The 27,503-nt window shown below is 47.5% G+C and overlaps 1 protein-coding gene across 3 annotated transcripts in view; it reads left to right on the top strand.

Moving 5' to 3' along the window:
- ITGA11 (integrin subunit alpha 11) overlaps nt 1-27,503 on the top strand; it is a 139,255-nt gene that overhangs the window by 10,003 nt on the left and 101,749 nt on the right. Inside the window, exon 1 of one of the 3 annotated variants that reach the window (XM_040414322.1) lies at nt 16,659-16,669. The exons of the other annotated variants lie outside the window; for them this stretch is intronic. The gene's annotated coding sequence lies outside the window, so the exon portion shown is untranslated. Of the gene's footprint in view, nt 1-16,658; nt 16,670-27,503 lie in introns of those variants that run through there. 3 annotated transcript variants of the gene reach the window in all.

Below are 27,503 nucleotides of genomic sequence, written 5' to 3'. Positions count from 1 at the left end.
CCAACTATTCTTAGCTAAGGCGTAATACATGATTTTCTGAATGTATTTATCTGTGCATGGGACTTCACTTAGAAACTGACCTGCAGCTCACAAAGATCCCAGACTGGACCGCAAGAGTACTTTGGACTATGGACATTTGTCCATTTGTCGATATTTGCCCCTATTGCTACCCACTGCCTACTAGTTGCGCTTTGAAGAGTTAACTTGCACTGTGATTTATGCTGCGGTGTCCACGTATGCTGTTTCATATTGTTGAACTGCATTTATATGTTTATTATAATATATCCTGTTCATTTGCTGTGTTATTACACTATAGCTGCATTGCGCTGTGGAAAGGGTTAATGCACATGCTGAAAGACTTTATTACTTTCTACCTATGCAAAGTTTTGGAGGGAAAAAACAGACACACACTGATTTTCTGACTGTCATGGTTTAGCTTTGATGTTTATGTCTGAAGACTTATTTATATCTGGAAAAACTGCTTATTCATTCCCATAGAATTGCATTGAAGCTCTATGCAAGTCTATGATAGACAGAAATTGTAAAAATGTTTCTGTTTAGGCAGTGTTTATCTACCCCACCCCTCCCACTATAAGGTTCTAGTTCAGAAACTGTTTATAAAGAGAGTAGTCAGAGCCTCTAATTGTCTGCAGATCAGGACCAGTGCTTAGTAGGAGAGACTCTGTCAGACTGCATGAGTGACCAGAAAAAGACGCTGAGATGGGGATGCTGAGCCACAGAGCCAGCCCTGTGACCAGAGAGCCAGCCAGACGATTGAGCCACAGACTCTGGGCCACCATTGGCCAGCACCCTTGGGCCACAGTGCCAATCTTCTAAGAAAAAGAAGGATGGTTAGCTCAGGCCTTACCTCAGCATAGAACCTACTTCTGCCTTAAAGGAGATTGGAGAAACCAGCTCAGTGCCTTGACTGTATTTTTATGCACTGAGGTTCCTCCAGTAAAGAAGCACACTGTTTTACTGCAAACCCTGACTCTCTTGACCTATTTCCCATTGGGGTGCACCATTCCTTACAATTGTCTCCAGAGAGCAGCAACATTTTGCGACACTTCAACGGTGTCCAGGGGACCCAGCATAGGAGGGTGCAGGATACCTCATTCTAGGGGTCAGATCCCCACCAGTCTAGCCTTTATCACTCCTCCTATAGCAAGGTAATGGATGTAAACATACAGAGGTAAAGAGGAGGCCCAATGTACCTAATGTATATGGGAGCCCTGTTATGGCTCCATAAATAATACTGCCATGTCACTGGATAGTTAAAATCAATCAAAAGTGTTACAAAAAGTCTAGGTGTAGACTCAGCCTAAAGCTCTTGCAAGAATGTAATTACCAGGTTAGAAGGATGATCACTAATGGGCGTAACTATAGCCAAAGCAGCCATAGGTACTTGGTATGAGGCCCAGAGGTTGCGGGGCCCAATCACATTCAAGAACATTGCACCTTTTTGTGGGGAATAACAATATAGGAGCTTTTTGCTATAATTTTGGTTTCCTGATATGTGGGGCTATTATACATACATTTAGTTATTGCCTATCTAATTTTCTTACACTAGGTGGTAGGGGACTCCCATCTTATTTTGCTATGGGGTCTTATGAAATCTAGTTACGCCCCTGTGAGCACTAGTTATGGGTCAAGCAGCTGAGGGGTCAATTGAGCCTAGCATAAGAGGAGGTTCAGCTCCACGGTTGTGGATGCCTTAAAAGTGAAGGGCAGATAGTGATATCTGCTCTGGCCTCTAGAAAAGAAAGAATCTACATGATAGATTGAGAAGTCAAATGTGCATAAAAAGGAAACCTGGAGTGAACAAGAAAAAGAAAATTGCACAAAGTATGAATGATAATTCCCATTTCTTGAACTTACTTGCAGTCAGTAGTCAAGGTTGGATTCCATCCATTATTTGCTACAGGGTCCTTGAACTTTCTGTTACAGGACAGTACTATTTGTAGTGAGGTAGATGCAGGGTCAGCTATCAGTACATGTGACCATGGACAACTGATTGTCAGTGGACCACACCACCACCGGTTTGACAAGCATAAAGAATATTTGTCCAACTTGCTATGAACACCACCGCAAGCCCAGTGGGACCTATGATCGGTCCTGATTTGCCTACAGCTCACGGGGAGCTAAAGTCAGCAGATTCCAGGTCCTGCTGTACTCTGAGGGTCCCTCTGCTCAGATGACAGCTTAATGACAGCATGTTTTTAATTTTAAACCGCCTTTTTGTCAGTCTCCTCCCTTACTTGCTGTCCTCTGTCTGCAGCTGCGGATGCTAATAAGGATTTGTGGCGAAACCAACCTCGCCACTGGGTTTTGGAGAGGCCTGTTTACCAGCCTCTTGCCTCAGGATTATGGCCCATACTAACTTTAAAGGAGACGACAGACACAGCTTAAATCTGTCTTTGGAATGGTATTTTGTTATGTGAGGGCACCCAGATAGCTAATTTTATTGTATTCGTGTATTCTGAGTGCCATTTACCTAATGATATGCACTCAGACTTGAGCTATCTGGGAATATGTTAAATGTCTGTGTTTGCTGTGGGGGTGTGACATTGGGTGTTTGGGTGGTGATTTCGGTCCTGTTGTCTCCACATGTGTATTGGCGATTTCCCTTTGTCCTGAGAGATAATTGAATTGCTCCTCGGGTGTCTCCAGGGCAGAGAGGAGGAAACCATGATGCATTGTGGGGATGTGTTGTGTCTGTGTATCCTGAGTGCTACGTATCTGTCCTGTGTCACAGTCTTCCTTCTGGTCCCCTAGGGGCGTGTCCACCAGATGGGGACCTGCATAAATACGGGCGGGTAGCCCTCAATAAAGTGTTCTTGTTTTATACCTTCATGAAGTCTTGGCTCATGTTTGGGGGATGGAATAACTACACTCTTGGAGATTGCTATATCACAATACTCCCTGAGTATAAGCTCTTGTAAGAGCTTGCTCCTGGTTCCTGTCTCTGGATTTAGGAGAGGTTCACCCACTGGAGCCTGGAGTCTTGTCGTAGGTCCAGGGTGGGTAGGAGACGGCGAGACCTCCACCAAGCTTCGGCGGTTCGTGGGGTCTGCAGTGCTGATGGTGTCAAGTGGAGTGCTTGGAGTCCTCTGGAAGCACTAGGAGCATCTATCGACGGAGGTACCCGTTACATTGGTGGCAAGCAGTGGGATGGCGTCCTAGTGCGAGGAGAAGCAGCTCAGAGACACTGGTAACGTGTGGAGTTACAAATTGAGGGCAACGCTAGCACTCGTGCAGCGCCCCTGGGAGCAGAGGTATCCAGCGACTTGGAGCAGACAAGTATGGAAGGCTCTGAAGATGACTGGCTGGCCGAGGTGAGGCAGCGAGTGGCCCAGTATGGAGATAATGTGTCCATGGATATATACCAGGCCATCTGGAACCAGGTCACAGCCAAACAACACGCAAGGATGGAACGAGAATTCCGACTGGCGAAAGAGAGAGAAATTGCCCAGCGGAAGGAGTGTTACAGCAGCCGAGCAGAGGCTGCATCCGAGGAGGTTAGCAGTCTCCCCCTGAGGCGGCCAGAGGAACCCGAAGTAGGGGTCCTCATAGACTGGTCCTGTGAGGAACCACAACAGGCAGGTGGAGACGGGACCGAGGTCTCTCCACCGGGATGCTGGGCAGCTGGCCCAGACCCTCAACAGCAGCCGGAGTTGCCAGGTGTGGACGCAGGTGGTAATTACTCGCAAATGTTGAGGGACCTCACAGAATGGTCCTGGGAGGACCCACAGATGGCAGGTGGAGATGGGACCGAGGTCTCTCTACCAGTCCTACAGGGATGCTGGACGGTCGGTCCAGATCCCCAGCCATCTCCGCAGGGATACCAGGAGGAGGAGGTAAGCGAGCCCTCCCCTTCCCAGCTACTTCCCAACCGAGTTCTGGGGGCAGGGGATGAGCCTGCGATACCCACTGATCTCTCTCCCCAACCACAGGGGGACAGCACCCCTAACTCCGATGGTGCAGATGGGACCGCGGTCTCTGCACCGGGCCTACCGGGATGCTGGACGGCCGGTTCAGATGCCCCACCAACCCTGCAGGAATGCCAGGAGGAGGAGGTAAGCAATTCCTCCTCTCCACAGCCGATCTGCAACAAGGTCCTGGGGATAAGATTCCCTGACCACATCCCAGCGGAAGAGCTGGCATCTGGGCAGAGCACAGTCGGCCTCTGGCCTCCCCTATCCTCTTATCCAGAGCCTGACTCCCCACAGGCTACCCCAGCAGAAGAGTTGGCATCTGGGCAGAGCGCAGTCAGCCTCTGCCCTCCTCTATCCTCTTCTCCAGAGGCTGACTTCCCACAGGCTACCCCAGCGGAATAGCTGGCATCTGGGCAGAGCGCAGTTGGCCTCTGCCCTCCTCTATCCTCTTCTCTAGAGGCTGACTTTCCACAGGCTACCCCAGCGGAAGCGCTGGCATCTGGGCAGAGCGCAGTCGGCCTCTGCCCTCCCTTATCCTCTTCTCCAGAGCCGGACTTCCCACAGGCTACCCCAGCGGAAGAGCTGGCATCTGGGCAGAGCGCAGTCGGCCTCTGCCCACCAAGTACCTACAGCTCCAAGCTAGAGAGCAACAAGGAAGCAAGGAGTAGCAGATGCCCCCTCAACAGCTGGGGACATACAGAACAGATCCAGGCCCCAAAATTCAACAGGTCCAGTATTGGGTTGTGGGTGGACTGCCAGACTAACTCAGATACCGACCGGCATGAGGTCAGGTATCTGGTTAGTCTTCCCTGGGTTTTGGAGAGGCCTGTTTACCAGCCTCTTGCCTCAGGATTATGGCCCATACTAACTTTAAAGGAGAAGACAGACACAGCTTAAATCTGTCTTTGGAATGGTATTTTGTTATGTGAGGGTACCCAGATAGCTAATTTTATTGTATTCGTGTATTCTGAGTGCCATTCACCTAATGATATGCACTCAGACTTGAGCTATCTGGGAATATGTTAAATGTCTGTGTTTGCTGTGGGGGTGTGACATTGGGTGTTTGGGTGGTGATTTCGGTCCTCTTGTCTCCACATGTGTATTGGCGATTTCCCTTTGTCCTGAGAGATAATTGAATTGCTCCTCGGGTGTCTCCAGGGCAGAGAGGAGGAAACCATGATGCATTGTGGGGATGTGTTGTGTCTGTGTATCCTGAGTGCTACGTATCTGTCCTGTGTCACAGTCTTCCTTCTGGTCCCCTAGGGGCGTGTCCACCAGATGGGGACCTGCATAAATACGGGCGGGTAGCCCTCAATAAAGTGTTGCTGTTTTATATTTTCATGAAGTCTTGGCTCATGTTTGGGGGATGGAATAACTACACTCTTGGGGATTGCTATATCACAATACTCCCCTGAGTATAAGCTCTTGTAAGAGCTTGCTCCTGGTTCCTGTCTCTGGATTTAGGAGAGGTTCACCCACTGGAGCCTGGAGCCTTGTCGTAGGTCCAGGGTGGGTAGGAGACGGCGAGACCTCCACCAAGCTTCGGCGGTTCGTGGGGTCTGCAGTGCTGATGGTGTCAAGTGGAGTGTTTGGAGTCCTCTGGAAGCACTAGGAGCAGCTATCGACGGAGGTACCCGGTCGGGGTGCTAGGCGTTCCGTTACAGGATTCTCCTCTCTGTGGCCACTGTATTTCTCCTAGTAATCCAGTACCTGTGACCTCCTGCACAGACACAGGGCGGTGGTATAATATATAAGTGGAACAGAAAATACTGTATTTTTCAGACTATAAGATGCACTGGACCATAAGATGCACCCACAAAAAACAGGATAATAGAAAATACCATTTTTACTTTATATATGCATGAGTGATCACTATGTATACGTATGCACATATATAATGTAAGTGAGCATAATGTATGTTAGTCGTGGACCTGAGTCTCTGGAAGAGTGTGCATGTACCTGAGCCCAGATGTCTGGATGAGCATAGTTCTTAGTAAAGGTCATTGCAAATCTACAGCTTTCTCTGGCTGCCTGGAAGACTGCACATCTGGCCCTGGTATGGATAAGTGAGCTCCTGGCTGTGGATATTTGGACTAGGATTGGGTGATTTCACATCTGCGTTGTGATTTCCATTTTTCTGTTCTGTCACAGAAGTGGAAAAACATAATTCAAGAGGTAACATTTGTCACACAATGAACACCTACAATGCCTGATGGACCCCACTTAACTTGGGGTCTGTCGGGTTGTGTAGTGGTGTCCATCATTTTAAGCAATAAATAGCACCCCATCAACTGATGCCTTTCAGTCTGATGGACAGGAGGCCCACTGAGACTCTGCTGCCCAAGGACCCACATAAACCTGTAGACGGCCTTGGCTAAATCTAATGTGATCATGGCAAAATCATGTAGAAGTCTCACTCTCATACCATACATCAACATACCATAAAAGGGGGTTTCCTCCAAATGTAAAACTTTTAATTCCTCACTTATCTGGAGAACTTTTTTTCCTTTCTCTGGGAGGGCAGCAGCTCACATGAGGCAATCAAGTACCTGCATCTCCCAGGATGCATTCCATTAACTCTTCTTAAGCCCTTCCTCCCCTACATACAAAATAATCCCTCACATATAGTTTGGTATGTAATGCCCCCATAATTTCCTTCTGCACTGTCGAGAGAGACAACCCTTTAAAGGGGTTGCATCTTGAGGACAACCCCTGTTCATATGTTCTATTTGTGCATACAGAAGTCATAAGGATTGAACCCCCACCAGAGAGACCCCCACTATGAACTACAGTGAAAAGTTGTGAAAAGGAGTGACCTCCACTCTCGTGGGCTTGGGCTCGAATACTTTAATACTACATTTCTCTAAGGCCCCTTTCACACGGGCGAGATATCCGCGCGGATGCAATGCGTGAGGTGAACGCATTGCACCCGCACTGAATCTGGACCCATTAATTTCTATGGGGCTGTGCAGATGAGCGCTGATTTTCACGCATCTCTTGTGCGTTGCGTGAAAATCGCAGCATGCTCCTCTTTGTGCGTTTTCCACGCAATGCAGGCCCCATAGAAGTGAATGGGGCTGCGTTAGCAAGTGCGGATGCGGTGCGATTTTCATGCACGGTTGCTAAGAGACGATCGGGATGGGGAACTGATCTTTATTATTTTCCCTTATAACATGGTTATAAGGGAAAATAATAGCATTCTTAATACAGAATGCATAGTACAATAGGGCTGGAGGGGTTAAAATAAATAAAAGAAATAATTTAACTCACCTTAATCCACTTGTTCGCGCAGCCCGGCTTCTCTTCTGTCTTCATCTTTGCTGTGCGCAGGAAAAGGACCCGTGGTGACGTCACTACGCACATCACATGGTCCGTCACATGATCCATCACCATGGTAAAAGATCATGTGATGGACCATGTGATGAGCACAGTGACGTCATCAAAGGTCCTATTCCTCAAAGAAGAAGACAGAAGAGAAGCCGGGCTGCGCAAACAAGTGGATTAAGGTGAGTTAAATTATTATTATTTTTTTTTAACCCCTCCAGCCATATTGTACTATGCATTCTGTATTAAGAATGCTATTATTTTCCCTTATAACCATGTTATAAGGGAAAATAATACAATCTACACAACCTTGAACCCAAACCTGAACTTCTGTGAAGAAGTGCGGGTCTGGGTACCACATTCAGTTTTTTATCACGCGCGTGCAAAACACATTGCACCCGCGTGATAAAAACTGAACAACGGAACGGAATCGCAGTCAAAACTGACTGCAATCGCGTACCTACTCGGGCGGGTTTGCCGCATTGCACCCAGGACGCCACCGGAGCCAAAACGTGATGCCCATGTGAAAGAGGCCTCACAGAGGAAATTTCTGGCCTGCTGAATGTTCCATCAGCATAATTAGCCGGCCCGGCAGGCAATAAACGCTACAATGACTTTCATTTTAAAGGGGTTGTCTGCATATTAGTATACATTGATAACATTACTCAACATGTTTCCGGTAATGCCTCTGTGCATACGTCATTGTGGTGCGTGTAACGTTTATTCAGCTTCCCCTAGTATCACTGCCTTTGACAACCTTATGTTTTTCTATGTCTAGAGCATAGGAAAAGAGCTGGAAATAGTAGGGTTATTCCAGTGTGTTTTAAATCTAGCATTACTTTTATATTGCTGAAACAAGTTGTTTTGGTTTGTGGTTATTGGAAACTTTAACAGAGAATTCATGTCTGCCTGAGCTTACAATCTGCAGTTCTACCCCAATTACTAAATTGTTGCTTTATTAGATCATTATAGTATAAAGAGGGAGTAGACCTAAGTGGACTTTGCAGCTATTCCATATGTACGCCTCGCAGAAGTAAATACTGCAGAGTCATCAACTGTCCAAAATCTCTTTGTCTAGTGCCAGGAGTTAAAGGGGTTATCCCATGATTGATGTAAAAAATGAAAATCAGACATCATATTGTATATAACAATATCTTTCTAATAACGCTAGAACCAGCCCTGTACCTCACATGGATCCAGCAATCTCCCCATTCATTGCTCCAATTTCTCTGCTAGATTCTCTTGAAGCTGGCAGCTCAGGGGGCTTGTCCTTTCTGCTGCAGCCCTTTCCCTATAACAGCTCAGGGAACGTATATTTTCTGCTGCAACTCTCTTGCCATCGCAGTTTGGGGGCATGTCCTTTCTGCTTCAGCTCTCTTCCGTTCAGAGCTCAGGGAGGTGTCTCCTTTCTGCTGCAGCTCTCTTCTGATCACAGGATCACAGGTCAGGGAGACGTGTCTTTTCTGCTGCAACACTCTCCCTCTCACAGATGAGGAAGAGTGTCCTTTCTGCTGCAGCTCTCTCCTATCACAGATCAGAAGGTGTTTTCTTAGTGCTGCAGCTCTCTCCCTTTAACCCCTTCAACCCCGGGCCTGTTTTCACCTTCCTGCCCAGGCCATTTTTTGCAAATCTGACATGTGTCAGTTTATGTGGTGATAACTTTAAAACGCTTTTACTTATCCAGGCCATTCTGAGATTGTTTTCTCGTCACATATCATACTTCATGAGAGTGGTAAAAATTAGTAAAAAAAAAATCATTTTTATTCATAAAAAAATACCAAATTTACCAAACATTTGCAAAAATTAGCTAAATTTCTATTTCTCTACTTTTATAATAGATAGTAATACCTCCGAAAATAGTAATTACTTTACACTCCTCATATGTCTACTTCATGTTTGGATCATTTTGAAAATTACATTTTATTTTTTTGAGACGTTAGAAGGCTAGAAGTTTGGAAGCAAATCTTGAAATTTTTCGGAAAATTTCCAAAACTCACTTTTTAATGACCAGTTCAGGTCTGAAGTCACTTTGTGAAGCTTACATAATAGAAACCATCCAAAAATTACCCTATTTTAGAAACTACACCCCTCAATGTATACAAAACAAATTTTACAAACTTTGTTAACTCTTTAGGTGTTCCACAAGAATTAATGGAAAATGGAGATTACATTTCAGAATTTCACTTTTTGGACAGATTTGACATTTTAATAAATTTTTTCCAGTAGCAAAGCAAGGGTTAACAGCCAAAAAAACCTCAATATTTATTACCCTGATTCTGCGGTTTACAGAAACACCCCATATGTGGTCGTAAACTGCTGTACGAGCACACGGCAGGGCGCAGTAGGAAAGGAACGCTATATGGTTTTTGGAAGGCAAATTTAGCTGAACTGGTTTTTAGATGCCATGTCCCATTTGAAGCCCCCCTGATGCACCCCTACAGTAGAAACTCAAAAAAGTGACCACATTTTGGAAACTACAGGATAAGGTGCCAGTTTTATTGGTACTATTTTGGGTACATATGATTTTTAATTGCTCTATATTACGTTTTTTGGCACCGTTTTGGCAAAAATGGTTTTGCCACAGTTTTTATTTTTACAGCGTTTACCTAAAGGGATTAGGTCATGTGATGTGGCAATACCTAATATGTCTACTTTTTCTTGTTTATTTAAGTTTTACACAATAATAGCATTTTTGAAACCGAAATGATATTTTAGTGTCTCCATAGTCCGAGAGCCATAGCCTTTTTATTTTGTTACCAATTCTCTTAGGTAGGGTCTCATTTTGCGCGGGATAAGGGGATGGTCTGATTTGGTACTATTTTAGGGGGCATACGCCTTTTTGATCACTTGCTGTTGCAATTTTTGTGATATAATGTGACAAAAATAGCTTTTTTTTTTACACATTATTTTTTTTTACGGTGTTCATCTGAGGGGTTAGGTCATGTGATATTTTTATAGAGCTGGTTGTTACAGACGTGGCGATACCTAATAAGTATTTATTTATTTTTTATTTCACTTTAGCACAATAATAGTAATTTTGAAACAAAAAAACTGATGTTTTAGTGTCTCCATGTTCTGAGAGCTATAGTTTTTTTTTATTTTTTGAGCGATTTGTCTTGGGTAGGGGCTCATTTTTTGTGGAATGAGGTGACTGTTTTATTGATACCATTTGTGGGACATACGCCTTTTTGACCGCTTGGTGTTGCACTTTTGATGATGTAAGGTGACAAAAATAGATTTTTTTTTACACTGTTTTTATTTTTATTTTTTTATGGTGTTTACCGGACAGGGTGGATCATGTGATATATTTATAGAGCCGGTCATGACGGACGCAGCGATACTGTCACGGATGGTGTACAGGAAACAAGACAATGCAATACAATTAATGACTCACTGGATCCACAACTAAGGAACAAAAGGGAGACCCCTACATGAGACCTGCCACTCTCCCTAATTGCTCAGCCTATGCGAACACCCCAAAGGTGGATGGGCGCATATCCACGTACCTCGGCTATCTAATACCTGAAGACCCTACAATAGTGAGGGGACACGACCACCGGCTCCCTACACAAGATACGGAGGGAGTCGGGGTCACCTGAAAATCCAGCAGACAGAAAATCACAAATAAAGGAACAGCACTTATCTTGCAGAGGACTGAGGAATAGAAACAGCATGCACACACACTCCAGGAAGTTGTATAAGCCGCAACCTAATGCATCATGGGGAGGAACTTAAAGGGAAGCAATCAGTCCAACTGCATGACAGCTGAGATAGACTAACGAGATGAGGAACTTAACCAAAACAAAGAAACTCAAGGAGGAGGATCTGGAAAGCTCCTGTCAGAGCTTCTCAGCTGTCTAGTTGTGACAGTACCCCTCCCTCTACGAGTGGACTCCTGACACTCAGGGCCCACCTTCTCAGGATGGGACCTATGGAAAGCCCTGATGAGACGAGTGGCCTTAATGTCCGTCACTGGGACCCACATCCTCTCCTCAGGACCATAACCCTCCCAATGAACGAGGTACTGGAGGGAACCGCGGACAAGACGAGAATCCACAATCCTAGAGACCTGAAATTCAAGATTTCCATCAACCATAATCGGAGGAGGAGGCAAAGGCGAGGGTACAATAGGTTGAACATAAGGTTTCAATAAGGACTTATGAAAAACATTATGGATCTTCCAAGTCTGAGGAAGATCAAGACGGTAGGCAACAGGATTGATGACAGACAGGATCTTGTAAGGCCCAATAAACCTAGGACCCAAATTCCAGGAGGGAACCTTCAATTTGATATTCTTGGTAGACAACCACACCAGATCACCAACATTCAGGTCCGGACCAGGCACACGTCTCTTATCTGCCACACGCTTATATCTCTCACTCATGCTCTTTAGATTATCCTGAATCTTTTGCCAAATAGATGACAAAGACGAGGAGAATCTGTCCTCATCAGGTAAACCAGAAGACCCCTCTCCCGAGAAAGTCCCAAACTGCGGATGAAACCCATATGCACCAAAAAATGGTGACTTATCAGAGGACTCCTGACGACGGTTATTTAAAGCAAACTCAGCAAGGGGCAAAAAAGAACACCAATCCTCCTGATTCTCCGCCACAAAACAGCGCAGATATGTCTCCAGATTCTGATTGACGCGCTCTGTCTGGCCATTCGACTGCGGGTGGAAAGCAGAAGAGAATGACAACCGAACCCCCAAGCGAGAACAGAAAGCCTTCCAGAATCTGGAAACAAACTGCGTGCCCCTATCAGAGACTATGTCTGAAGGAATACCATGCAATTTGACAATGTGGTCAATAAATGCCTGCGCCAGCGTCTTAGCATTGGGCAAACCAGGAAAAGGGATGAAATGCACCATTTTGCTAAAACGGTCCACCACCACCAGAATCACAGTCTTCCCCGAGGAACGAGGCAAGTCCGTTATGAAGTCCATTGACAGATGTGTCCAAGGACGGGAAGGAATGGGTAAGGGAAGGAGAGGACCTGATGGCCGTGAATGAGGGACTTTGTGTCATGGTCTTACCTGCTTGCTGCTCTCCTTCGTTTGACATGTGCTGGCGGCCATCTTGGGTCCTGGGTTTCTTGTAGCCTTCCACCCTGCGGCTCCTCCTTCCCCTGGGAGGAGCTGGATGCCTAGCTCATATATATAGGAGGTCTGTGGCTTCAGTTCCTTGCTTGGTCCTCTTGTGTTCACATGCTTCTAAGACTGCTGCTGCTTCTGGTTCCTGATCCTGGCTTCGTCTGACTACCCTGCTGGTTCCTGATCCTGGCTTCGTCTGACTACCCTGCTGGTTCCTGATCCTGGCTTCGTCTGACTACCCTGCTGGTTCCTGATCCTGGCTTCGTCTGACTACCCTTCTGGTTCCTGACCTCTGGCTTCGCAAAGACTCTGCTCGGTTTCACCATCCGTTTGGACTTTTGCTTTTCAGCTTTATTTTCAATAAAGCCTTCTTATTTTCATTTATCTCTTGTTGTACGTCTGGTTCATGGTTCCGTGACATTAGGACCAAGCCATGAATTCTGACGGTACAGGGCCATCCTCGCTACCCACGCTGGTTGCCAGACTTGATCAGCAGGATCACCTGTTGGGTCGGTTCGCTGTGGCGTTGCAAACCCTGCTTGAACGCACGGCTCATTTCGCTCCCGTTGCCGATGGGTCGGTTGTCGCTCCTGGGCTCGCTCCTACTGCCGCTCCGGTTGTTGCGCCAGAGTCTACCCCGACACCTGTTGTTGCGCCTGCGGTGTTTCGGGGTATGACCGGTTCTGCCCCTCTTCCACAGCGCTTTGGGGGAGAGCCAACTCAGTGCCGAGGTTTCCTTAACCAGGTGGGCATTTATTTCGAGTTGCTGCCACATGCCTTTCCTACTGAGAGATCAAAGGTGGGCTTCTTGATCTCGCTGCTCTCGGACAAGGCCTTGGCCTGGGCCAGCCCTTTATGGGAGAACAACAATCCGGTGGTTGCCGAGTTTTCCGGTTTTGTTGCTTCTCTTCGGAAGGTATTCGATGTGCCGGCTCGTGCTGCCTCTGCTGCGAAGCTCCTTATGTCCATCAGACAGGGTTCACGATCCGTAGCTGAATACGCCATTGAGTTTCGTACCCTGGCAGCAGAGGTGGGCTGGAATAATGAGGCTCTGGTTGCTGCTTTCTCTCATGGTCTCTCGGATGCCTTGAAGGATGAGGTTGCAGCTAAGGACCTACCAGTTGAGCTCGAGTCTCTTATTTCTTTCCTGATTTTGATTGACACCAGACTCAGGGAGAGACCTTCCTTTAAGGAGAACCTGCGGAGGTCTTCTAACAGATTGGTGCCTACGTTTGCTGTCCCACCCGTGCCTCCCTCTCCTCCCACGCCTCCTGGGGATGACTTGTCTGGGGGTGAACCCATGCAGCTGGGGTTTGCTCGCCTGTCCGAGGGGGAGAGGGCACTCCGGAGACGCGAGGGCCGATGCATGTACTGTGGTCTCGGTGGGCATTTTCGGTTGGCATGTCCGAACCGTCCGGGAAACGCTCGTACCCTGAGATCCTGTCGGGGGCAGATCTTGGGTGGAGTCTCCTCGTCCCCGGTTTCCCGTGTTGACAAACCACTGATCACTGTTGTCCTCTCCTGGGTCGGGGGCTCGGTGACGACCCAGGCGTTGGTGGACTCTGGTGCTGGTGGTTTGTTCATTGTTAGTGTGTTCGCTGCCGCCAATTCCATTCCTCTGCAGGCTCGAGGTTCCCCACTGGCTCTTGAGGCGATAGACGGCAGACCCCTTCTGCCGCCACACGTGACTCATGAGACCCTTCCAGTGGGGATAGCCATTGGTGCCGTTCACAGAGAGTCGGTCTGCCTCCAGGTTATTTCGTCTCCACACTACTCGGTGGTCTTGGGGTACCCCTGGCTCCAGAAGCATAATCCGACTTTCGATTGGAGATCGGTCGAGATCCTCTCGTGGTCACCGCAGTGTGGGGCTAGTTGCATCCATGGGTCTGTCAAGTTGCTGTGTACTTCCTCGGACTCTCTGTTGCCTCCTGAATACGAGGAGTACCGGGATGTATTCGATAAGGTGCGCGCGGTTGCCCTACCTCCGCACCGCCCATACGATTGTGCCATAGAGTTACAATCTGGTGCCGTTCCTCCTCGTGGCAAAGTCTATCCACTGTCGGTAGCGGAGAATGAGGCCATGGAGGAGTACGTGAGGGAGGCGCTTTCACGCGGACACATTCGCAAATCTTCGTCCCCGGCAGGGGCTGGATTTTTCTTTGTGAAAAAGAAGGGCGGTGAGTTGAGGCCTTGCATCGATTACAGGGGTCTCAATCGCATCACGATCAAGAACGCTTACCCGATACCCTTGATTTCCGAGCTGTTCGATCGCCTTAAAGGGGCCACGGTCTTTACCAAACTCGACCTGAGGGCGGCATATAACCTGGTAAGGATCAAGGCGGGCGTTGAGTGGAAGACCGCGTTTAACACCAGGACCGGTCATTACGAATCCTTGGTTATGCCCTTTGGGTTGTGCAATGCGCCCGCAGTCTTTCAGGAATTCATCAACGATGTTTTCCGTGACCTGTTGCAGCAGTGTGTGGTAGTCTATTTGGATGACATCTTGGTATATTCTGAATCCATGGAGGCCCACATTCTGGATGTCAGACGAGTGTTGCAACGGTTACGAGAGAACAAGCTGTTCGGTAAGCTTGAGAAATGCGAATTTCACCGATCCCAGGTAACCTTCTTAGGTTACATCATTTCCGCTGAGGGGTTCTCCATGGATCCTGAGAAGGTTTCGGCTGTCTTACAGTGGCCCCAGCCCAGTGGTCTTCGTTCCCTGCAGCGCTTTTTGGGCTTCGCCAATTATTATCGGAAGTTCATCAGGGACTTTTCCATGCTGGCCAAGCCTCTCACGGATCTGACCAGGAAGGGCAGTAATTCCCAGGTCTGGCCGCTCGAGGCCATCCGAGCTTTTGAGGCCCTAAAGTCCGCCTTTGTGTCGGCTCCGATTCTGTCGCATCCCAACCCTGGGTTGCCCTTTGTCCTCGAGGTGGACGCGTCTGAGACGGGAGTAGGCGCCCTTCTGTCTCAGCGTAGAACACCAGAGGGTCCTCTGCTTCCTTGTGGGTTTTACTCCCGGAAACTGTCTTCCGCGGAGTGCAACTATCAGATTGGTGACAGGGAGTTATTGGCCATCGTGCAGGCCCTTAAAGAATGGAGGCACTTGCTCGAGGGTTCGGTGGTTCCGGTTCTCATCCTGACGGACCACAAGAATCTGACCTACCTTTCTGAGGCCAAGAGATTGACACCACGTCAGGCCAGATGGGCTCTGTTCTTGTCACGTTTTAATTACGTGGTCTCCTACCTACCCGGTTCCAAGAACATCAGGGCGGATGCCTTATCACGGCAGTACTCCGAGCTGTCCAGGGAGGAGTCGATTCCGACTTCGGTCATACCTCCGAATCAGATCCTGGCCGCCATTCGCACCAGCCTGACCTCTCCCCTGGGTGAGCAGATTTTGGCGGCTCAATCTGGTGCTCCCTCTGGGAGACCCAACGGCAGATGTTTTGTGCCTGAGGAGTTGCGCACTCGGTTGTTGCGAACCTACCATAACTCCAAGACCGCGGGGCATCCTGGAAAGAATCAGCTGTCCTGGGCTGTTTCACGTCTGTTCTGGTGGCCTTCCCTACGTTCCGACATCGCCGCATATGTAGCGGCATGCTCCGTTTGTGCCCAGAGTAAGTCCCCTCGGCACCTTCCGTTGGGCCTTCTGCAACCCATAGCCACCGGGGAGCGCCCATGGTCACACCTGGGGATGGATTTCATTGTGGACCTCCCTGCATCCCGAGGCCATACGGTCATTCTCATGATTGTGGATCGGTTTTCCAAAATGTGCCACTGTGTTCCTCTCAAGAAGTTACCCTCTGCACAAGAGTTGGCCACGATTTTTGCCAGGGAGGTCTTCCGGTTGCACGGTTTGCCTAAGGAGATTGTGTCGGATCGGGGGAGTCAGTTTGTGTCCAGGTTCTGGCGCGCCTTTTGCTCCCAGTTGGGGATTCATCTCTCCTTCTCCTCGGCCTACCACCCTCAGTCCAATGGGGCCGCAGAACGATCCAATCAGGCCTTGGAGCAATTCCTTCGTTGCTATGTCTCCGATCACCAAGACAATTGGGTTGACCTCCTGCCTTGGGCTGAGTTTGCCAGGAACACGGCGGTGAACTCTTCCTCTGGGACGTCTCCCTTCATGGCCAATTATGGGGTCCAACCTGCCGTGTTACCGGAGGTATTCTCTCCCCAGGATATTCCGGCTGTGGAGGATCACCTTTCCGTCCTACGTGCTTCTTGGGTACAGATCCAGAAGTCCCTTGAGGTCTCTGCGCAGCGCCAGAGATTCCAGGCTGATCGCAGACGAGCGCCTGCTCCTTCCTACCAGGTCGGAGACCGTGTATGGTTGTCCACCCGCAACCTCAACCTTCGAGTGCCCACTCCCAAGCTGGCGCCTCGCTTTGTTGGTCCCTTCCGAGTGCTTCGCAGGGTAAACCCGGTAGCCTATGCCCTTGCGCTTCCTCCTGGCATGCGGATCTCCAACGTGTTTCATGTCTCCCTGTTGAAGCCACTGGTGTGTAATCGTTTCACTTCCTCGGTTCCTCGGCCTCGTCCGGTCCAAGTGGGCAATCGTGAGGAATATGAGGTGAGCAATATCCTGGACTCACGCCTGGTCCGCGGTCGGTTGCAGTTTTTGGTCCATTGGCGTGGTTATGGTCCAGAGGAGCGTTCCTGGGTTCCCTCCGCAGATGTCCATGCTCCTGCCTTGCTCCGAGCCTTCCATGCACGCTTCCCTCAGAAACCGTTTTGTGCTCCGCGGAGGAGGGGCCCTTGAGGGGGAGGTACTGTCATGGTCTTACCTGCTTGCTGCTCTCCTTCGTTTGACATGTGCTGGCGGCCATCTTGGGTCCTGGGTTTCTTGTAGCCTTCCACCCTGCGGCTCCTCCTTCCCCTGGGAGGAGCTGGATGCCTAGCTCATATATATAGGAGGTCTGTGGCTTCAGTTCCTTGCTTGGTCCTCTTGTGTTCACATGCTTCTAAGACTGCTGCTGCTTCTGGTTCCTGATCCTGGCTTCGTCTGACTACCCTGCTGGTTCCTGATCCTGGCTTCGTCTGACTACCCTGCTGGTTCCTGATCCTGGCTTCGTCTGACTACCCTGCTGGTTCCTGATCCTGGCTTCGTCTGACTACCCTTCTGGTTCCTGACCTCTGGCTTCGCAAAGACTCTGCTCGGTTTCACCATCCGTTTGGACTTTTGCTTTTCAGCTTTATTTTCAATAAAGCCTTCTTATTTTCATTTATCTCTTGTTGTACGTCTGGTTCATGGTTCCGTGACACTTTGGCACGAGCGCAAGTCTCGCAAGCTGCCACAAAACCTTCAACCGACTTACGAAGCGCAGGCCACCAGAATCTCCGAGCGATGAGATCCAGTGTGGCTCTTGCCCCCGGGTGCCCAGCAAGGACCGTATCGTGGTGTTCCTTAAAAATCTTGTGTCTCAAAGCGAGAGGCACAAACAACCTCCCAGGAGGACAAAGATCAGGAGCCTCTGACTGGGCTGCCTGCACCTCTGCCTCCAATTCAGGAAAAAGAGCAGAGACCACCACACCTTCAGCCAAAATGGGACCCGGGTCTTCAAAATTCCCACCTCCCGGAAAACAACTTGACAGGGCATCTGCCTTCACATTCTTAACCCCAGGGCGGAACGTGACAACAAAATTAAACCTTGAAAAGAACAAAGACCATCTGGCCTGTCTCGGGTTCAGACGCTTGGCTGACTCCAAGTAGGCGAGATTTTTATGGTCAGTAAACACGGTAATAGGGTGTCTGGCTCCCTCTAGCCAATGGCGCCATTCCTCAAAAGCCAACTTGATGGCCAACAATTCCCTATCTCCCACATCATAATTTCTCTCTGCGGAGGAGAGTTTCTTCGAGAAAAAGGCACATGGTTGCCATTTGGCAGGAGAGGAACCCTGAGACAAGCCCGCACCCACCCCTACCTCAGAAGCATCAACCTCAACTATGAAGGGTAACGAAATATCAGGTTGTACCAGGATGGGAGCGGAAGCAAAACTCTCCTTGATATTAGAAAAGGCCTTACACGCCTCTACCGACCAGGAAGAAAAATCTACCCCCTTTCTGGTCATATCAGTGAGTGGTTTAACAACAGAGGAATAATTCAAAATAAATTTCCTGTAATAATTGGCAAAGCCCAAAAAACGCATCAGCGCCTTCTGATTCTCAGGAAGCTCCCACTCAAGCACAGCGCGGACCTTCTCGGGGTCCATGCGAAAACCAGAAGCGGAGAGAAGAAACCCCAGAAATTGAATTTCTGGAACTGCAAACACACATTTTTCCAGTTTCGCATATAATTTATTCTCCCGCAGGATGAGCAAGACCTGACGTAAGTGTTCCTTATGAGTCTTGAAATCAGGAGAAAAAATCAAAATGTCATCCAAATACACTAATACAAATTTTCCCATTAAATGATAAAAAATGCTGTTCACGAAATGCTGAAAAACGGCTGGGGCATTCATCAAACCAAAAGGCATAACCAAATTCTCAAAATGGCCCTCAGGGGTATTGAAAGCCGTCTTCCATTCGTCTCCTTCTCTGACCCTGACCAGGTTGTATGCCCCTCTTAGGTCTAATTTGGAAAAGACTTTAGCCCCAACAACCTGGTTAAACAGGTCCGGGATCAGAGGAAGCGGATAAGGGTCACGAATAGTGATACTGTTCAGCTCCCTGAAATCCAGACAAGGTCTTAAAGAACCATCTTTTTTCTTAACAAAGAAAAAACCAGCGGCAACAGGTGACTTCGAGGGTCGTATGTGTCCTTTTCTCAGACTCTCAGAGATATAAGCACGCATAGCGACCCTCTCAGGTTGGGAAAGATTGTATAAACGAGATTTAGGCAGTTTGGCGCCTGGGATGAGATTAATAGGGCAATCGTACTCCCTGTGAGGGGGCAAATCCTGAACTCCACTCTCAGAGAAGACATCCGAAAATTCAGAGAGGTAAGGTGGTACAGTCTTAGTAGAAACCTCAGAAACAGATGTCATGAGGCAATTCTCTCTGCAAAAGTCACTCCAACCATTTATTTGCCTCGCTTGCCAATCAATGGTGGGGTTATGTTTAGTGAGCCAGGGTAGCCCCAACACTAGAGGAGTAGGCAAACCGCTAAGGACGAAACATGACACATCCTCAACATGAGCATCACTCACAATTAAACGAATATTGTGAACTATGCCCTTTAATGATTTCTGAGAAAGTGGAGCGGAATCAATAGCAAAAACAGGAATATCCTTTCCCAAAGTGCATACCTGGAAACCATGAGTTATTGCAAATTGATTATCAATGAGATTGACAGCTGCTCCACTATCCACAAAAATCTCACAAAAAATGCTCTTGCTCTCTAGCGCCACCCTAGCAGGCAGGACAAAACGGGAACTACAAGCAAACGGAAAACCTTCAATTTCCGCCTCAACCCTGCCAATAGTAACAGACGGAACATTTTTAAAAGATTTTTTCCTTTTTGTTTCTTTATTACTCCCAGAAGACTGCCTGAATCTCCTAGAGGGACAAACATTTGCCAAATGATTTATACCTCCACAACAAAAACAAACCCTCCCATGCGGGCTGAATCTTCTATTGTCAGAGGCAATCAACCCCAGCTGCATGGGCTCCTGCTCAGAAGGGGCTGACAGCGACTGAGACCCCTGCGCACAGAAAGAGACCGCTGCACTGTCCCGGAACTGAGTATGACTAAAAGGAGAGATCTCTCCTCTCTCTCTAAGACGCCTGTCAATGCGAACGGCCTGAGACATAGCAGAATCCAAGGAGGTAGGTCTCTCATGAAAGGCAAATGCATCTTTCAATCCCTCTGAAAGACCATGGCAAAATTGACTTCGGAGTGCAGCATCATTCCAACCAGTATCAGCTGCCCATCTCCGAAATTCTGAGCAGTATATCTCTGCGGATTGTTTACCCTGGCATAACAGACGTAGTCTAGACTCAGCCAGAGCAATACGATCCGGATCATCATATATCTGACCCAGGGCTAAAAAGAATTCATCCACTGAACGGAGAGGCCGTGCCCCCTCCGGCAGCGAAAAGGCCCAGGATTGAGCGTTACCCCTGAGCAGCGATATAATGATCCCCACCCTCCGTTCTTCATCACCAGAGGAATAGGGAAGAAGGCGAAAATGGAGTTTGCAAGCCTCTCTAAAACGCACAAAATACTCACTACCCCCGGAGAACGTATCCGGGAGCGAGATCTTAGGCTCAGAACAAACTCCATGAACGCAAGCTGAACCGGTCACTTGAAACTGAGAAAAAGTCTTATGGAGATCAGCTACCTATAATGAAAGACCCTGGAAGCGCTCAGCCAAAAGTGAAACCGGATCCATGCTTGAGACGGTTTTGGCGGCTTATAATGTCACGGATGGTGTACAGGAAACAAGACAATGCAATACAATTAATGACTCACTGGATCCACAACTAAGGAACAAAAGGGAGACCCCTACATGAGACCTGCCACTCTCCCTAATTGCTCAGCCTATGCGAACACCCCAAAGGTGGATGGGCGCATTTCCACGTACCTCGGCTATCTAATACCTGAAGACCCTACAATAGTGAGGGGACACGACCACCGGCTCCCTACACAAGACACGGAGGGAGTCGGGGTCACCTGAAAATCCAGCAGACAGAAAATCACAAATAAAGGAACAGCACTTATCTTGCAGAGGACTGAGGAATAGAAACAGCATGCACACACACTCCAGGAAGTTGTATAAGCCGCAACCTAATGCATCATGGGGAGGAACTTAAAGGGAAGCAATCAGTCCAACTGCATGACAGCTGAGATAGACTAACGAGATGAGGAACTTAACCAAAACAAAGAAACTCAAGGAGGAGGATCTGGAAAGCTCCTGTCAGAGCTTCTCAGCTGTCTAGTTGTGACAGATACCTAATATGTGTGGGTTTTGTTTGTTTTTTCTGTTTTTTATTATAAAATAAGGGGAAAGGGGCATTTTTTTTCTTTTTTACTTTATTAATTTTATTACTATATTAATTTTATAAAAAACACTTTTTTATTACTTTTTTTTCTTTACTTTATTTATGATGTTCACTTTTGGGGTTCTGATCCCCTCTGCAATGCATTACAATACATCTGTATCGTAATGCATTGCCTGTTAGTGCATGACACTGAGTCATACACTAACAGGTTGCCTAGGAGACCCAGCCTGAGGCTGGATCTCCTCGGCACCCGTAGAAGGCAGTTACCGATGCCGTGCAAGGCATTAGGCAGCCTCTGCACAACATCGGGCTGCCTTGTGTCGCATCGGGTCCCTGCCACAGCACCGCGGGGACTCGATGCGATCACTCACCCGACAGAAACACCTTCTATGTCGCGGTCAGCGCGGACCGCAGCATAGAAGGGGTTAATCCGCTGGCATCGGCTTTTACAGCGATGCCGACGGATACAGCAGGGGCCCGGGTACCACGGACTGCCGGGCCCCTGCAGTGATCGCGCACACCGCTCCGGTGCCCGCGCGATCACTATGACGTACTATTATGTGAAATTGCGGGAACGCAGTGGTTCCCATGACGTAGTAGTACGTCATAGGTCGGGAAGGGGTTAAAGTGTAATTGCCATTTTTTTTTTATTGGTGTAATGTTGGCCTCTGCTGTATCCGCCGGCATCGCTGTAAAAGCCAATGTAGAGAGATTAACCCCTTCTATGCAGCGGTCCGCGCTGACCGCGACATAGAAGGGGTTTGTGTCTGGTCAGTGATTGCATTGAGTCCCCGCGCTGCTGTGGCAGGGACCCGATGCGACACATGTTGGAGTCTAATCTTATCAATCCATGTTCCCGTGAGTTTTTATAAAAAACTAATATACTGTTTTATGCCTAGTGCTTGAAAATCACTGTGCCATGCACCGCTCCCTCAGGCGATATACTAGGCATACATTGCGCTAAAAACAAGAACAGCTTGATATATAACATATATTCCAATGTGCCTATAGAATGTAATAGTCAGCTACATGCCAAAAAAGTGTTAATGATAGTGCACACAATTACATTTCTGACCATATGTTCACCATGATGGTTGAATGCAGCTTTGGTTTTAATAGCCAGAATTATTTCCAGAGATTTTTATGCTTTCTTTTGCTCATAAAGAGACTTTATTTAATTTATTGTTCTGTCGCTGAGGAAAATGTGTTGGCAAAATCTGTGCTCCAGACAACATTAGAAGTGCCATGAGTCTGAGCACAAAAGAAAAGCAGATGTAGCACAGTTTCTGGAGTACACTAAGGCTTATCTATGCAGGTCAATGACAGCTCCAGAACGAGATATAATAACAGCAAGTCTTTATCTAGGTTCATGCAATGTTGCAATCAAGTGAATATCCTGAAATATACCGTACACCAACAGTAGCACCCACACAATGTGAACAGTAGATTAACACCGACTATATATACCTTCATATCTCTGCATAGTGATTGTGAATGTGGTGTATTGTCATTGGTCATACATTGCCATGTAGAGAAGGCCTTGTGGTTCGCCTGGTGGTCGTTTCGCGGCAAATTTTGCTCGTTTGCGGTTCGCTGAACAGGCGAACATATGGCGATGTCCATCGGCGCCATATTCTTTTGCATTGTGCCGAACTTTGACGCATGACACATCCATCAGATGGGACAGGACAGCCAATTGAGACATTTCAGCACATGGACACACCCCCTACCCTATAAATAAACCCGATCTGGCCGCCATTTTACATTCAGTCTTTTGACAGTGTAGGGAGAGGTTGCTGTGTGGAGCAGAGACAGACTGTTAGAGACACCAAACGCTAGCTAATAGGGCCACAAAAGTCCTTTTAAGGACTGGTATAGGTGTGCTATCAATAGGTGTAACTTACTGAGGGGTGTAATATACTTATAATATACTTTCTAACATAGAAAGTATATTATAGAGAATTTTTATTCTGCAGCAGTTGTGTGTTCTGATGCGATACTGCAGCTATACAGAGGGATAAACGCTATTGGAACAACTAATTGCAACTGGTGTGATATACCAGTTGCCCCCAAAAAAACTGATTGAGGCAAGGGTTTGATATACCTATAATATACTTTCTATATAGTGCATTTGTATTGTGCAGCATTTGTGTGCGGTTCTGCTGAGATACCGCAGCTATACAGAGGGACAAACACTACTGGAACAACTAATTTCAACTGGTGTGATATACCAGTTGCTCCCCAAAAAAACTGATGGAGGCAGGGGTGTGATATACCTATAATATAATTTATAGTGCATTTGTATTGTGCAGCATTTGTGTGTGGTTCTGCTGAGATACCGCAGCTATACAGAGGGACAAACGCTATTGGAACAACTACGCTGTGCTGTGGCTGTTGTGCCTGGAAGCCAAGAGCCACACCGGTCCTGCACTCCTTTCAGCTCTGCGGTCACAGGCCGATCAGTGGCTAACCCCGCTCAATTTGACAGTTGGTAAAGTGGTGTGCGACAACGGTGCCAATCTGCTGAGCGCGCTGAAACAGGGCAAAATGACAGACGTGCCGTGCATGGCATACGTCCTGAACTTAGTCGTGCAGCGATTCTTTGCCAAATACCCCGGGGTCCAGGACGTCTTGCGGCAGGCCAGGAAAATCTCTGGTCATTTTAGAAGATCTTACACGGCCATGGCTCGCCTTGCTGATGTTCAGCGGTGACACCACTCGCCCATCAGACGTCTGATTTGTGACTGCCCGACGCGCTGGAACTCCACCTTGTAAATGCTTGATAGGCTGCTCCAGCAGAAACGTGCCGTTAACGACTACCTGTACGAACTCTGCGGCAGGACAGGTTCTGGGAGCTTGTTTTTTTTTCCACTGGGCCAGTGGCTGCTCATGCGCGACGCATGCAGACTTCTGATGCCATTTGATGAGATCACCAAACTGGTCAGTAGCAGCCAGGGCGCCATCAGTGACATCGTACCTTAAGCTTTCTTTCTGGAGCGTGCATTGCGTCGTGTCATTGATCAAGCCGTCAAGGAGCAGGAAGATGAGGAAGTCGCAATGCTGAATGAATTCCCTGGGGGGGCTACTCCATTTGAGACAAGTCAGCAGGAGTCTGAAGAGGAGTCAGAGGAGGATGGTGCCTGGGGGGAGGAGAAGGAGGAGGAGCAAGAAGAACAGGCTTTAAACTTTTCTGGGATCCCTGGTGTTGTCCGTAGATGGGGGGAGGAGACCGAGGACGACATTCTCCTGGGCGATGAGCAGGAGCCAGGCCGCTCCACCGCATCCAATTTAGTGCAAATCGGGGGCCTTCATGCTCCAGTGTTTGAAGAGGGACCCCCGTATGAAAAGCATAAAGGGCAAGGACCAGTACTGGGTGGCAACGTACTTAGACCCCTGGTACAAACACAAAATGGCGGACATGTTACCAGCATCACAGAGGGCCTTTAGAATGCAGCATTTTCAGGCCTTGCTTCGAGAGATGTTGCATTCTGCTGTTGCGGTCGCTAGCAGAGGAATTTCCACCCACAGATAAACAGTTGCGAGTACCAATCCTATAGCGCATAGAGGGTGGTTTGAAGATGTGTTGGTCACTTCGGCTATGAGATCATTCTTGCAACCAACCCATTGACAGCCGACCTCCAGATCCAGCCTGACTTTTTGCCATTGATCCCCCTCTGGTATGTCACTCTCCATGTTGTGGGACGATTTGTGCACTTCTTGTAAGTATTTGGTGGCTGCAAATATAACCTGAAGGTTTTTCAGGTTCGCCTGCCATTAAAGTGAATGGGGCCCGGCCGATGTTCGTCCATCACTAATGCCATGTGCCTAACTAGAATTCCACTGTCAAAACAACCCTCAACTTCCTCAATCTCAAATGCATAAAATGTAGTTTTCTTACATCATGCTAAATAATTCTGCCATAAAGTCTGGTTTTCATGGGAAGGATATAGCAGAGAAAACCACTACAATCCACATGGTAAGACAGAAAAAGCCTAAGAGAAACCTTGTCACTTGTCTCAGATTTGCCACAAGGCATGTTAGTAACCCAAACGGCTATTTAGGGAATGTTCCGCGGACAGGGTAGGAAATGTCTGGTGTTAATGGCAAAAGTTATTTTTATAGAAATATAAAGGTGTTTTCCAGGTCTAACGCATTGATGACCTATCCATGACCAACATATTGACCAATATATGCCTAGGATACGTCATCAATATGAGATCAGTGAGGGTCAGAGACCCCTCACCCATACTGATCAGCTGTGGTAGTCACAGGTTCCAGAAGCAATGTATGGAGCTAGAACACCACAGCGCTGTAAACTGTGTAGTGGTCATTCTCAGGTACTGCATCTGAGCTCTCATGAAGTTGAACAGGAGTAGCAGCTGCAGCACTGTTTACTTCTGGATCAACAGCTAGTCAATGCGGGTGACAGCGGTTGCAGACTTCTCAAGTGTCCCTCTTTTGGAGGGAGAGTCCCTCTTTTTGACCCAAGTCCCTCTGTCCCTCTTTGTTCCTACCTGTAAATGTCCCTCTTTTTGACCTTGAGAACTAATTCTTAAATGTGCATTAATAAATCTACTAAATTGCTCCGTACTATAGTGTCTGTATGGTTTCTACCTCATTATTTGGTGCAATTTGGAATTTAAAATAGCTATAATCTGATTTATGAGCTAATATTTAAATGGATACTGAAGCGCAAGAAAAATATTTTCCCTGGAGCTCCACATGCTGTAAAAAACAAACAAAAAACTTACACTTGCCTAACCGATCCCCAGCTGCTATAGTTGTGATGCAGTCAGTAATTACGCGTTGGGCATAGGTGGAGGCGTGGCCTAATAAGAAAAAAACTGCTATGTTGCACGCCACACATATTGTCCCTCTTCGCAATTTTTAAAAGTTGGGAGGTGTGGGGTTGGACCCCTACTCCTCTCATATTATTGACCTATCCTAAGGATAGGTCATCAATTTTTTGGTCCTGGAAAAACCCTTTAAATCCTGAATGGTAACAAGTAAACCTTCAGATCCCATACAATCTACAACACACGTGTCAAACTCAAGGCTTGTTGGCGAATCTTGCTCATCACGCCATTTTCTATGGCCCGAACAAGGTTTGAATTCCAAAGAAATTAGGACATGCTGTGGAGGCTGCAGGACGCTACCCTCACACACCAAAAAACAGTACTCGCCTGTGAGGTAAAACTCTCATGAGGCTTTTATATATGCTCATTCTGTGATTGGCTTGGTGGCCCGGGCACCAAAGTGAAGCAAAGACAAGCTTAAGGCTGGGACGCCACCACGTCCATTTTCTCCACAACAGTGATACAAGCTTCTGCCATTGTGTCTAGGAGAGTCTTGACTTTCATAGATACGATGGCAAGAGCATCTCTTACTGCTGTGGAGAAACCAGAAGCTTGGCCTGAGGCTTCTCTGCTCTTCTCTCTGGTGCCTGAGCTGCCAAGCCAATCACAGAATAAGCGTATATAGAAGAGTTGTACCTCACAGGCGAGTCCTCACTTGACTGTCCGATCTTTAGTGTGTGATTAAAAGAATATACAAAAGTGAGCCACCAACGTAGTAAGGTCTCTAGGATGCTGGTTTGTATAGGGCATGTTCTGCTGTACAGTATGTGTGCATGAAGATAAGCCTCATCAGTTTCATGCCATAAGGACATTATCAATTTTATTCCATTAAAATCTGTGGGGGAATTTATGAATCTACTTAAGCCATTTTTTTGGCATAAAAATTAGCAAATTTTGCAGAATTCAAGTGATGCATAAGAAATGTGTAAGTTTTTTGAGATTTAACACCACTCTAGCCACTGTTTAAAAAGAGTGGATGAGTTTAATGAAAGGAAAGGGACCTTCCACAGCTTTTACTAGATTTACTATCATTTATATTAGAAACTGGAGTACATTATAGGGCAAATCTATACCTTCTCATACCTAAATAAGAGACATAACTACACTGAACACAAATACTGTATAAACGCAACACTTTCAGTTTTGCTCCTATTTTGCATGAGCTGAACTCAAAGGTCTGAAACATTTTCTACATACCAAAAGACCCATTACTCTCAAATATTGTTCATAAATCTGTTTAAATCTGTGTTAGTGAGCACTTCTCCTTTGCCGAGATAATCCATCCCACCTCACAGGTTCGGCATATCAAGGTGCTGATTAGACAGCATGAATATTGTACAGGTGTGCCT

The sequence above is a fragment of the Bufo bufo genome, chromosome 1 (genome assembly GCF_905171765.1).
Source record: "Bufo bufo chromosome 1, aBufBuf1.1, whole genome shotgun sequence".
Classification (NCBI taxonomy): domain Eukaryota; kingdom Metazoa; phylum Chordata; class Amphibia; order Anura; family Bufonidae; genus Bufo; species Bufo bufo.
This window is presented reverse-complemented; position numbering and strand designations above follow the sequence as displayed.